The sequence below is a fragment of the Vicugna pacos genome, chromosome 18 (assembly GCF_048564905.1).
Source record: "Vicugna pacos chromosome 18, VicPac4, whole genome shotgun sequence".
Taxonomy (NCBI): Eukaryota; Metazoa; Chordata; class Mammalia; order Artiodactyla; family Camelidae; genus Vicugna; species Vicugna pacos.
The window spans coordinates 37,887,470-37,900,674 of record NC_133004.1 but is presented as its reverse complement, the minus strand read 5'-3'; the positions used below and the strand labels follow the sequence as shown (position 1 = coordinate 37,900,674).

Genomic DNA, 13,205 nt, shown 5'->3' with positions numbered 1-13,205 from the left:
GAGGACTGAGGCTCCAGAATCCTCAGTGATGAGGATGCTCTTACACAGCTTGGAAACAGCAAAGCAGGCACCAACCCCACTTCTCCTTGCCTCCCAGGGGGCACATTCCCCCACAATCTCACCATCACCTTGGGTTCCTCAAAGGGTTTCTGATTTAATGGGGAATGTAAGACCCTGACGTGGCAGAAACAGACAGTTATGGCCCCAGATTGTTACTGACCCTGATTGCTGGATTCAGGGACCCTTTCCCCCAGGTTCCCAAGGCCCCATAGGGAAGGGGCAGGGAGGCAGCAGCTTAAATTGGGAAGGAAATGAGGGGCAGGACAGAGGGTCAGATGTCACTCTGCTGCCATCTCTCTTTTGTGGATGGGTGGCTGGAAAGGCACGGTTGGGGGAAGGCTAGAGATGTGGGTTCTAGTCCCACCCCAGACATGATCTTGGTATGACCTTGGCTGGGCCTTCCCTGTTTTAAAGCCTCTCAAACAGGGTTCACCACCAAGCATCTTCTGGGGAAAGGCTGAGAGTCTGTTTTCTAAGGATTCACTTTAGCCCATTAGAACTATGGACCCCACTGGAAACGACATGGCATAACCCAGTCGCTGGATGTGTTCTCAGCTGCTGCTTGTGTGATGTGGCCCTGGCATCTCACTCCGTTCCCTCACCCCTACTTGCAATTTGAATGCGGCCGACTAGGAGACCCCAGTGCCTTAGCCAGAGCCCTTGACACTGGATGCACGTCAGGAGTGCTTGGGGAGCTGTTTAAAATCATGGATGCACAGGCCTGCCTGAACCTGGGGCTGTATTTTGTGGCCCAGTGTGTTCCATTTTGTCTTTCCCACAGACTAATGCACAAACTGTGGGGTCTAAATAGTTGAGAGATGGAACATCCTGGGGCTTCCTCCTCCTTAGGTCAGCCCCTGCCCTAAACCTCCCGGTCTCTCGTTGGGTGCACTTCCCCGGGAGAAAGCGCTTAGGACCGCGGGAAAGGATGGAGGTCCAGGACCTGTCTCCATCACTGATTTCTGTGGGCCCCTGAACAAAGCACCTGCTAGAGGGCCCGGCCCCCCTCTTCCCTCTGGGAGAACTGCTCCTCTCCCTTTCTCCATGGGCTTGGGTAGGATTTACAAATGTATCATTGCCACCTCCATCACCACCCACTCAAATAGCCACGGCAAACACGTGAGCCAGACCTGCCCAATCATAATATTCCACCCCTTCTCAACAGTAATTGACCCAGGGCTGGGCAGGTCACCAAGAAGAGGTAATCAGAGTCCCTCCCTCAGACAGAGAAAGCACCACAGCTCTGTTTATTTGTGTGTTTGTTTTGTTTTTCTTTTCATTTGGCAGTCATCGTGCTCGGCTGAATGAGGAAAGTTAGTCTACATAGTAAGAGAGAAAGATGGCAATACACAGAGTAATGCGCATCTGAAAGACAGACAGACAGATGACAGATAGGTAGATGATAGGTAGAGAAATAGGTAGGTAGGTAGATAGACAGACAGGTGATAGAGTTCTGGCCCCATTGTTTGAGCTCCTGGGTCCTCTCTCCCTGAAGCCAGAGGCCACCTTTCATGCTCTGGCCCTCTGCCCTGTGAAATGACGCTGCCTGTGGCCTCAGTCAACTGCCGCAGGAAGCGCCCTCCACTCTTCCCATCCCACCCTGTCCACTCACCCTCCCTGCCCTGGGCCTGGCCTCCTGGCAGTAAGGGGTTTCTAGGTGTCTTCTGCTGGCCCTTCTGGCAAAGACGCTCCGTGCTTCCAAACTGCTTCAGCTGCCAGGCCACAAAGCTGATGAGCGGCCACTCAAGCCACCAAATGTTCTTAACCAAAGTGTTGATAACATAACAGCTTTCCAAGTAAATTCAGAGTCTTTGGTTTCCAAGAGATGGTTGGGAAGGGCTGCGTGTGCTTTTAGGGGCGAGAGAGGCAAATTTCTTTTGTTCTCTGCAGAGCCTGCTCTGGGTTTGCCTGCCTCCCTGGTGCTCCACTGACTGGAGACTCTTCCAGTTGGGCCGGCTTCCAGGCGGGTGACCGTCAGATTCAAATCACTTCTGCTCCCCAGCTCAGCTCTGAGGCCCAGGTGCCTGCTGGATTCAGAATGCAGCCGCTCCTTCCTCCAAGAAATCCCTACTTAGCACAGCCAGGGCCCGTACTGTTGTCATTAGGAGGTATAAAATCCTAATTTATATTGCTGGGAGGGTAATTTATACACTAATGTAAATTTCTTTTACTGCTGATTTTTGAGCAACTGATGTGCAATTATTTCCAGCTCCTCTTCCAACGCAATTCTAAAACGGCGGCTGCTAATACCTTAATATTCTTTATGATTGCCAGAGATGATATTTTTCCCGGATCAAATGTATCCAGTGGGGTTTGACATAATTGGGTTAAAGATTTTTTTTTTCCTGAAGCTGTAAGACTTGTTAGGCTTCTCTGAGCTGGGGGAGATGATGGCAAAGGCCTTTGTTTATGTTCTGCTCTTCTCCCAGCCAGGCCCTTTCTCCTTCGTGGAACCACTGGCCTCTCCTGCGTGCCTACTGTGCGCTCAGCTTGGAAGGAAGTGTGTTACACAGACAGTGTTGTGAGAAGAAAAGAAGTTATGTTAAGGGCCCACTACAGGATAGCTCTCTGGGGGAGATGGGTTTTGCTTTGGGAACTCACAGGAGCATGCATGGCTGGCCTCAGTGTAACGAGACACCGCGCAACCGTGTGTGAAACTTGAGTGGTGATGTTTTGCGCGTTACTATCAGCTGGTGAACATGGTAGAGTGTCTGGAGGTGTCCGGCTGTGCCGAGAAGCTGTTTCCACCTTGAGAGCAAGAGGTGACAGTGTCTTCACAATGTGTCTCTCTCCCTGGTCCTGCTGTGAGCAGCTGAGCACTGGCCAGATGGGGACCAGAGAACACAGGGCCTTTTGATGTCTGTCCCCAAGCCGTGCTCTGGCCTCTGCCCCATGCTGTCCCCTTCCAAGTAATTAACACTGATCCTAATATCATAATTAGCACTAATCTTAACTGCCACCAAGCAGCAGCTTTTGAATTTATCTACCGTTTTCCTCACATGTCTAGCTGGGATCTGCTGGAAAATCCTTTTGGCTTTTGAAAAACTGGGACCATTTTAAGAATGTACTTAAAATGATTGAATTGTACACTTAGAAATAGTTAAGATGGTAAATTGTACTTTATGTGTATTTTACCATGATTAAAAATTAAAAAAAAAAAACAACCCAAACCAAATTGGGAGGTTGAGCTGGCTGGGAGTTCTCTGCCAGACTCTAGATGGATACGTGCGGGCAAGTCCCATTCCTACTCTGGCCCCCTCTGTCTCTCTAGGGACACTGCCTGATTCCCTGGAGATGGCTCTTCCAATTCCCTCATTGCCCCCAGAGTAGAAACATTAATTAGTTCCAGGCAGGAACAATCCATGCCAGTATCTGACCCAATCAGCAGGCATTCGTACCCTCTCCTTTTGTGCTTACAGGTCCCAGTTTTGTTCCACATTCAGGCAGGCAGCAATATGCCCCGGGAAGATAAACCTGCCCCCAAACCAGAGAATGAACCTCAAGTTCCCTGGGTCGGTCGTAGTACTGGTCTAGGAGTCAACCTGAGACTAATTCTGGCCAATAAGACATGAGGCATGTTGCTGGAGGCTTCTGGGAAAGATGTTTTCCTCTAATAAAAGAGGATAACACAGGAACCAGGCTTTTTTCCTGTCCTGTCTCACTCTGTCTTGAATGTGGTTGTGTGGTGCTTCAGCAGCCCTTTTGTGACCACGAGGTGACAAGCTCCAGGACAGAAAGCCAACAATACCCTGGGGATGGCAGGGCAGGAAGACAGAAGGAGCCTTTGTCTTTGACGACATTGTTGAGCCACTGTGCCAAATCTAGCACTGCTAATTCCCAGGCTTCTTTTATTGGTGAGAACCAATGTCTTCATTGTTATTGGTCAAGTTTGCTGCTACATCCTGAGCCCAGTGAGACGGAGTAGGACCCACTGGATGCTCCCTTTGTCCTCAGTCCACCTCAGCTTGGAGGGAAGTCCCAGGCCTCTTCCCATGCCACTTAGAAGAAAACATCTCCAGTTCTGCTGCTCCTTTGTCTTCCGTCTTTCTTTCCAATCCCAGTTCCCCTTTCACCAATATTCCTACCTATCCATTTTCTTGAAAAGCCCCCACTCTTTCTCCTTTATTCTTAGGGGTCTCATCCCAGGCTCCTCCTCACTTCTCACTTCTGCCCTCGCTCTCTGCTCCAGATCTTCGGAAACACCTGTCTCCCTCCCACATGCTCAGTTGCTCTGAGTCTGCCTGGGGTGCCCTCTCCTGGCATCCTTCTGCCTGACTGGTTCCCTTCCTCTCACTGGGGAACCTTCTCTCTTTCCGTGGCTCCTGCCCCTTTGGGTGTCTCCTCTGTGACCTCCTGAGGGCAGGGACCCTGGCACATGGTCATGGCCCAGCATGCACTTACTGAATGACACACTTGCTCTCCTGAATCTTGTGCTTGACTTTTGAGCCCCATTCCAAGCACTTTACCTGGACCACTCATCCTCTTGTCCTTACAACCACATTTGGGGCATGGCTTTTGGGACATTTCTGGCAGAGGTATGGGAAGCCCCATCACTTTTTCAGGCCCTAACTAGTGTCTTGGTTCTTTTTATAACACAGTGAGCGAAAGGTTCTGAACTAAGATGTAGCCATGAGACTAAAGGGATTTTAAAGAGTCTCTTTTATTTTTAAATTCAAGACAATGTTCTGAACGGAGATAATACTTGCTCTGATTTATCAGCCCTTTACTGGAAAAAAAATCCACCCCCTCCAGAAGTCTGAATAGTGGAGGGGGGACAAAGACAAAGAGAGTTTTGTCTGTGGGCAGGCTCTGTGGGCATGACCTGGCCTTCCCGGGGGCGGGCCTTTTGATCTGAGATGACTGGCAGTGGTGGCACCCAATCACAGCTTTTCCTTGCTCATTTGGGACCCTAGGAAGAAGACTTCATCTGCTTTCTAATAAGAATATGACAAAGTAACAAGCGTGCATGATTTTTCAAGCCAAAGAACAGGACAAAAGAATTATGCAAAGCATTTCATGCTTTTTGTTTCCTTTCCTCAGTGTAACATGGATGAAAATGATGTTCCAGAGCAAAATATCCAAGGCTTTGGGGGCCTTCCCAGAAGAAAATAGACATGTCGTATGCCAAAAAGTCCCTAAGCCTGAGACGCAGGATTTTCCATGTGTCTCCTGGCACTTGTAGAGAATACTATCCCCATTTTACAGATGAGGAAATTAAAGCACAGTGAGATTAATTGGTTTTTCTTAAGGTCACACATCTGAGAAGCTGTGGAGCTGGTTTCTGAACTCGGTTTGTCTCCAGAGTCTGTGCTGTTCTGTCTGCTAACAAAATGACCAAATGAATGATCCCATTTCTGGCTTTCTCATCCTGGGCTTCAGGGAGGACCATTACAGCGATGCCAAGATAAGGCACATGCTGCTCAATATCAGGGAGATGGTCCATTCATGCATCCAAAAACTCAGCACAGTCTCCTTGGAATGTTCCTTAGGGCCGAGCAGGAGAGGCTGGGGTGTGTCTGCATGTGCATGGACTGGGGCTGAGCAAGGAAGGGGTTGTTTTGGGGACCTGTGGGTGAGACTCGTCTCACCTCCATCTCCATCTCCCTGCTGTTGTAAGCACGTCTCACCTCTGTCCCCTTCCCCTCCAGGCCTTTGTCATGTCAGGACCAGGGGCGTGGTCTTCTGAGGGGCTCTGCATTGCTCCCCGCAGGCTGTGACTCAGGAAGCCCTGAGCTGCTTTCTGGAGCACTTTCCTGCCTTCGTCTGGAGAGCAAATTTCTTCCAAGGGAGTACTTTTATGTTACCAGTGTTGGCCTCTGACCTCTTCAGACAGTTACAGTGTGTGAGTCAACATAGAGGGTCAAAGCTGCCCCTTCCATGGGGCAGACAAAGGTGCTTCGCACAGGCAGGACCCAGAGACATCATGGTGTGGAGGAAAGTGAATCACGGCCTGCTTTAGCTGTGTGACTTTGGACCAATTTCTTAAGCTCTCTGAGCCTCACAAAGTGGGAATGATTCTTCTTATCGTACAGACTTAATGAAGTTAGTATGTATAAACGACCTAGCATGCTACTGCTTCATGGTGTGTGCACCACAAACAGTGGTTCTCTTTCTTTGCATGGGAGACTTTTGAGTGTGGAGGCAGAGGAAGCAGCCGGGTACAAAGGTAGACTACGTTTCCCAGCCTTCCTTGCAGGTAGGTGGGGCTGCATGACTGAGCTCCCACCAGTGTAATGGGGCAGAATTAATGTGGGTCATTTCCATACATGGTGCTTAAGTTCCTCTTTCTGAATCCTCCACTTCTGTTTACATTCTATTGGAGAGAATTTTGTCAACATGGCCATAACCAACCAAAAAGGGACCACAGATTTTGGTGGATAGTTAGCAGTCTTTATCATATAATCTTAAAAAAATTTGGCATGAACTTGCCTTGCTCCTTCTCCTAACCCACTGGCTAAGAGGCAGATGTAATGGCAGGAGCTGAAGTAGCCACTCTGGACCCAGATTGGAAGGCTGTGTGTTGAGAGTGGCAGAGGTGCCTTCCTAGCCCTGGATTGTTGAGTGAGAAGTAAGATTCCAACTCAGTGAGGCCGTTGTATTTTGTGTCTCTTTGTTACCACAACTCAGACTGTCTCTTAACAGGTAGACTCCTGTTACTGATGAACTCGTTAGCTGGCAGAAGATCCAGCCTTTAACTCTTATACATTAGCTTGGTCTCCTTACTCAGGACACTCTGCAGAAATAGAAGGACGCTCTCCAGCATCAACACGAAGGGAGTCTCACCCTTATGACTGATCCTCCTCACAGTTCCTCCTGGACAGCCTAGCGACACAATGGCATTCCGGGTTGTCTGCCCTGGTGTCATGGAGATGAAGCATCAACCTTGATGCCCAGTAAAGATCTCTAACTCTGACCATGAGAACAAGAACCCTTGAGAAAACAGAGCGACAGGCTGAAGGAAATTACAGGACAAGTCCTATATGCTTAAAATGGCTCAAGAAATAAAAAGAAGGCAGAGAAACCACACGGAAAGAATAGCATACTAGGTTTTTTTTCCAATACACCACCCCCACCTGGTATTGATCCAATGAAAGTCAAACCCCAAGCAACTCATGCAAAAACCTCATCGTGAGCTGCAGAAAATGCCAGACATGTGTATGTAGTTAGACTTTGTGATTCTCTGAAGAAAGAAAACTAGCTTAAATATTTTAATTGGACTCGCATGTCTCCTGTGGCCCTTGAACATGTGCTTTCAGGATGCTGCTTGATTTAATGCCCACATCAGGGATGTAGTTCATTTTCCAGAATAAATGGTTCTTTTTAGCCAAGAAATAGATCCATTGGTTCTTGCAAGGTCTTTTTTTTTTTTTTTTTTTACCCCACCTCTTTCTGTGATTCCACCTAAACTAAAGTACTTGTGAATCAGAGATGGGTGCAGAACCTTAGACTCATGGAGGTATATGGAGCTTAAAATCATATGCTCTGGCCCTTTGCAGATGAGTGCTTTGGCTCAGAGAGGCAAAGGGACCCGCCCGTGGAAGTAGCTGGTTAGGGCAAGCCGTGGGATTAGCACATGTGCTTTGGTTTCCTCAGCCTGTGGGAGAAGAATCTGACTTTTACATTTATGAGCTTGTGTTTATTTTTCACTCTGCTCTTGCCTTAAAGAGCTCTGAGCACAAAGGCAGACCATAGCTAAGTGGTTGAGAGGCGCATATTACTTCCGTCTGCGGGGGTGGGTCTTCAGAGTTTACTCTTTGTTTTTATTTTGATTGTGATGAAAATCTGCCCCACTTTCAGCCCGGTTGAACTATACGCTGCCCCTGGTCCTCTCGGGCCTGCCGTGGTGGGGAGATGAGGGCCAAGGCAGGACCCGGGGCTGGGTATACCGCGTGCTGGCTGGATGAGGCATAGTACATTTGAGTTAGAATTTTTGTTCTCATGCTCCATGCCTGCAGGATTTGCATTTTAGGCTGGGTTTCTCCTGCTGGGGTATAGGGTTCAATTCTTGGTAGCAAATGTCAGGGAATCACAAAATCGATGGTGGGTGGGGCAGCTGGGAGCGCTATAGAGCTCCCCTAATCTTCTTATGTCAATGTTCCCTATGCCAGCCTGTGAATAAGGCCAAGGGAATGCTCTCTTGATCAACTTTAGGAAGATCAGGGTAGAGGATGGCAGGCAAAGCAAGGATCATGAGCTGCCCTGAGCTGTCCATCTGTTTGCTTTCTTGCATCTTGAATTTTGGGGTAGAGCAGTTACCTTCTTTCTGTTCCAGACTACCAGCTCTGCCCAGTCATGCTGGCCTCCTTGCAAATCTGTACCTCTGGCTGGAGATGGAAGCTGGAGTGAAGGGATGTTGAAGGCTCAGGACAACCCACCCACCCATTAGAAAAGCTGCTTGTCATTTGGCCTTATCAGTAGCCGACTGCTGCATCCCATTATGCCTTGGGATGTATCTGTCCAATGAAGATGCAGCTCTCCTGTCAATCTTTGTGGGACAAAATGTAACTGAGGGCTCTCTCTCTTAGCTAACCTTATATGACCCCCACATGCCTGGTTGAAAGAGAAATTCTTTAAAACTGTCACTGGTTTTCACCTGGATGAGACAGACTTGATGCTGGATTAAACCGGACCTCCTTCCCCTCACTGCACCCTATCAGACTTGTTGAGATGGCCGAACCAGCCCAAGGGGACCCCACCCACACCTCTGTCCTTGCTCAGTATTGATCCTTGAGGGCAAATAGACAGGGCCAGTGGCTGTAAGCTGTTCCCCGGAGAGCCTTTCTGGGGCCTCCAGAGTAGGTCTGAGGCACCTTGAGACTTAGCCGGCATGAACCTACTGCACTGTTCTCAGCTTCATTTTTTCTTAATTAGCTCTAATTACTCTGTCATCATAAATGTACTGACATCAGAAGCCTTCAAGTTCCTTTAAGCAGCTGGCAGTAATCGGCCTCATTAATCTTCCCGATTCCCATCTTTTGAAGATTGCTGGTTTGCTTTAGAAACAATGCTCTATTCAGCGCTGCTTCCCACCTCTCCATTGCATGTCCCGGTTCTGCAGCGAAAGTGTGGCCAAGCGCCCTGGAGCTCATCAGCACCCTCCCGCCCGACCCCCGTGCCTGTCACCTGGTCTGAGGTCTGGGGTAGGGGCCGGTGCCTCTCCCTGGGAGAGGCTGGGAGGCCTTGCTCTGAGGTGACAGAGCATGAAGACAGAGCATAGGGTGTCACCCAGGTCTGTCTGGTGCATCGTAGGAAAGAGTCAAGGCCCTTGCAGATACAATCCCTGAAACAGTTAATGTTGGGTGTCCACTCCACTCTGCTCCCCCACCAAGTTTTGCAGCTGGGATTCCAAGCTGTCCAGTATCTCCTTCCCACTTGGGCTCCAAGAATTTGATCAAACTTTGTCAGTCTTACCTTCTTTATTATGTCTTTGATAATGGGGCCAGTGGGGGCATCCATGAAGTTCAGGTGCTAAGGTAACAAGTTTTGGAAGTAGGATGACTTAGTGTTTTTTGAGGGTGGACTAAGGCAATGTAGAGAAGAGGGTGAGAAATCAGTATATAAATGAGGGAGACTAAGGTCATGAGACCTTACGGTGTGAGTGTCCATGGGACAAGTTGAGGCTGGAAATGGGGTGTAAACAAGGACTCTGGGAGCAGCGCCAAGTGTGTGGTGTGTGTGTGTGTATGTGTACGTGTGTGCAGGTGTGTATGTGTATGCATATGTATGTAAGTAAGTGTGTGGGCATGATTGCATGTGTATCTGTGTGAGTGTATATGTATATTTATATGAATATGTGTGTGCACGTGTGTATGTGTGTCTGTTTGTGCAGAACTGAATACAGAAGCAGGGCTGGGCAGAGTGAGGGAACACTGGAGTTTCCTTCCTGTGGAGCCTGGCGGATGCACAGAGACAGCTAAAAATCCAGGGCTGTCATGAGAATAAGTTCCCTGGGGACTGGGCTGACATTTGACAGCAGTCATCATGCCCAGATTCCTCCTCACGCCACTGTCCCAGGCAGAGCTCCTGGCTGCTCCTGGCAGGGGTTGGGCCCCCTTCACTTCCGTCTTCCATTTGGTGTCTAAACTCCTGTTCTCAGATCTCTTTTATGAACTATCTCAAGAGGTTGAGAGATCTTCATGCAAACTGAATTCCTGATGTTCCATCTTGACAGTTCCTATTGGGCTCCAGACTGAATCCCCACTAAAGGCTGCACCACACACACCTCGGATAGTCTCTTCTTGCAGAACCAGGCTCCGCTCTCCTCCAAGGCACAAGAAGCTCCCTTCAGTGTCCCCTAGCCCCATCCAGGTGAATCACCAGGTAGTATTACCAATGGCTGCCGTTACTGAGTATCCATTTATGAGTGTCAGGCATCTGACTTTACGGATATTTTTCTCCTTGAATCCCCTGAATCAAAGGGGTAGGCGCTACTAGTTCCATTTTACAGATGAGTCAGTAAAGTCTCAAAGGGCCAATGTGATTAAGTGATAGAGTCAAGAACTGAATCCAGGTTTCTGTGACTAAACCTTTTCCTTTCCACGATATCTTACCATCTACCAAATCAATGGCTGGCTTGGCACTGATACATACCAGGAGGTGAGCCACAGACAAGCACACCTGCCCAACTTTGTACCAGGAACTGGAGGGTTTACAGGAAGAAGGCACGGTCCCTGCCTTTGGGGGTAGCGAATCACATCACCCATTACTGCATGACATTTCTGTTTCCATTGGAAAACAAACAGTTCCCATTCCCAATGTTGACTAAGTCCATTCTCAACTCCTAGCCTGTGCTCTTTCGGTCCTGGGATGTCCCTGTCCCTTACGCGGAATGCTTTCTCCATTTAATTTCTAAAAATGAGCCTTTTTGTTTAGACAGACTTGTAGATTCACATGCAAGTGGAAGAAATAATACGGACATCTGGGATACCCCTTTCCACATTTCTCCCAGTGGTAGGTAACATCTTGTAAAACTATAGTTCAGTCTCCCAACCAGGAAATTGACATTGCCTGTATTCAGCTATTCCAAGTTTTACGTGTACTCGTGTGTGTGCGTGTGTGTCTGTGTACGTGTGTTTACTTCTATGCAGTTTTATCACGTGTAAGTTCAAGTATCCATCATCATAGTCAAGATAAGAAACATTTCTATCAACACAAGGATCCACAGCCACCTTCCACCCACCCTCATTTCATTTTAATCTTGATCATTTGCCTAGCTCAGCCCTGGCTAGGATGCCTCCTTGAAGTTTGCTGCGTCCGGCTCAGACACCAGCTCTCTGACCGGTCATCTGTGGCCGTTACCATTTGCTGCTTTGGAAGCAGTACGGGTACTGGAAGGGAGACGCCTTCAAGGTCAGAGCAATCTGATCAGATTCTAGACGCTGACACTCTTTCACCTGTGTGGCCTTGGGAAAGTGCCTATTACATCACTGTGCCTCAGTTTCCTTTTCACTAAAATGGGGATAATTTTGCCAGCCTCCCAAGGCTGTTGAGATAATTAAAGGAGGAAATGCACACAAAGCCCCCAGCCCCTCCTGGACATGTGGCCCACCCGGCTTTCCTGCCTGCTCAGCTGGACCTCAGGCAGGGGGCTCAGGAAATGCCATTTGGGTTCAACCTTGGGCCAGCATCTCTTGGCTCCTGCTCCTGGATGGAGCCTTAAAAGAGACAGTCCTTGTTGGGACTGGACAGGGCAGCTCTCCCATGTGGCCAGACAGGGCCTTCCTAGGTAAATGGATGCCCCCTTTGTCCCTTTCCAACCTTTCTGCTTTGTAACAAGATGCTCATCAGTCAGCAGGTCCAGGTTCTATCTCCTCAGAGAAGAAAAACTGTGGGCTGGGGGGTGGCGTGGGGGCGGTGTGGTGTCCCTTCCGGGGCTCACCCCTTGGAACTGCCTCCCTCCAATGCCTCCTGCCCCGCTCCTGCCTTTAGCAGCTCAGCCCTGCAGCTGACAAAACTGATTACTGCCTGTGAGTGATAATATAATTCAGTTCCCCTCAAGGAGAGACGCTATCAGAGAGGCTTTTTTAAGAGGAAAAAATATATAATATACTGGTTGAAAAGGGCTATCTTTCTTCCTGGAAGAACAGTTATTAATCTCTTCCTAGTACATTTTCATATCATTTTGGACATTTATTTCCAGGCGGTGATATTATAAAACCAGGTGTTTGTGTCAGTTCTGATGCTGTGTAACACGCCGGAACATGAAAGGGCGTAATTACCGCGGTAGCCATTGGAATTGCTAACGAGATCCTGACATTTTCAAATCGGACCCATTTCTCAGTGATCCAGAAGTGAGCCCTGCAGCTGTGTGGGCTGCATGTCAATGAGGCAGCTCCCAGCTCATAGGAAAGGCAGGAGGAAGGGGTGGGGTGGGGACGCGTCTGTTCTTTGAGCTGAACCCCAGGGACCGGAGCTGAGGAGTGAAAATGGGGGAGGAACTGACCCTCTGCCTCAGATCTGCCTTCTCCACCCACAAGACAGGAGGTCGGTCTCCGGCTTTGGGGCCTTCATTTTCTGATTTAGGGTTGTCAGTTTCAACAGATCTTCGTTGAAGACTTACTCGGGGTCTGACACTGGGAAGAGAGCAATGAACAAGATGGGATTCCTTCTCCCTGAAACTGGAGAGGGAGCTCCCCGCCCTGGGCAGGCATCCGTTCTCTCCCTCTTTCGCTAAATGCTGGGAGCAGCACGGCAGGTGGCATTTGTTAGAAACGCAAATTCTCGGGCTCTGTCCCCAGACCTACTGAGTCAGGAGCTCTGGGGGGAGGTGGGGATCTGTGCCCCATCCCAATCAGTCATCAGTGGCTTCTGGTAGAACTTCTCTCCTTTGCTCTTTCTCTGCCCCCACATGCCTGCTTTTACCACCTGGATCACTGCAGCAGCATCGTACTGCCCCCCAACTCCCAGCACACCATCCTACCTACACAACCAGGTCAGACTGAGTAAGCAGGGAAGAGGTAGAGGCTGGGCTATGCATTATGAGGCTCCTGATGTTGCCGGTGAGAAGAGAGGTGGGGTCAGGGGACAGAACATCAGAAAGCTGGGGAGAGGCAGGAGCTGGTGGAAAATGAGAGCCGCAGCTGCAAGGGCCAGTACAGATGATGGAACGGGGCCTGCAGAGAACGGGCGGGGGGCGTCCAGCTGGT

General features: G+C 49.2%; 1 long non-coding RNA gene across 1 annotated transcript in view; it reads left to right on the top strand.

The window, feature by feature from the left end:
- LOC107033291 (uncharacterized) overlaps positions 1–13,205 on the top strand; it is a 142,959-nt gene that overhangs the window by 108,555 nt on the left and 21,199 nt on the right. The window lies entirely within an intron of this gene.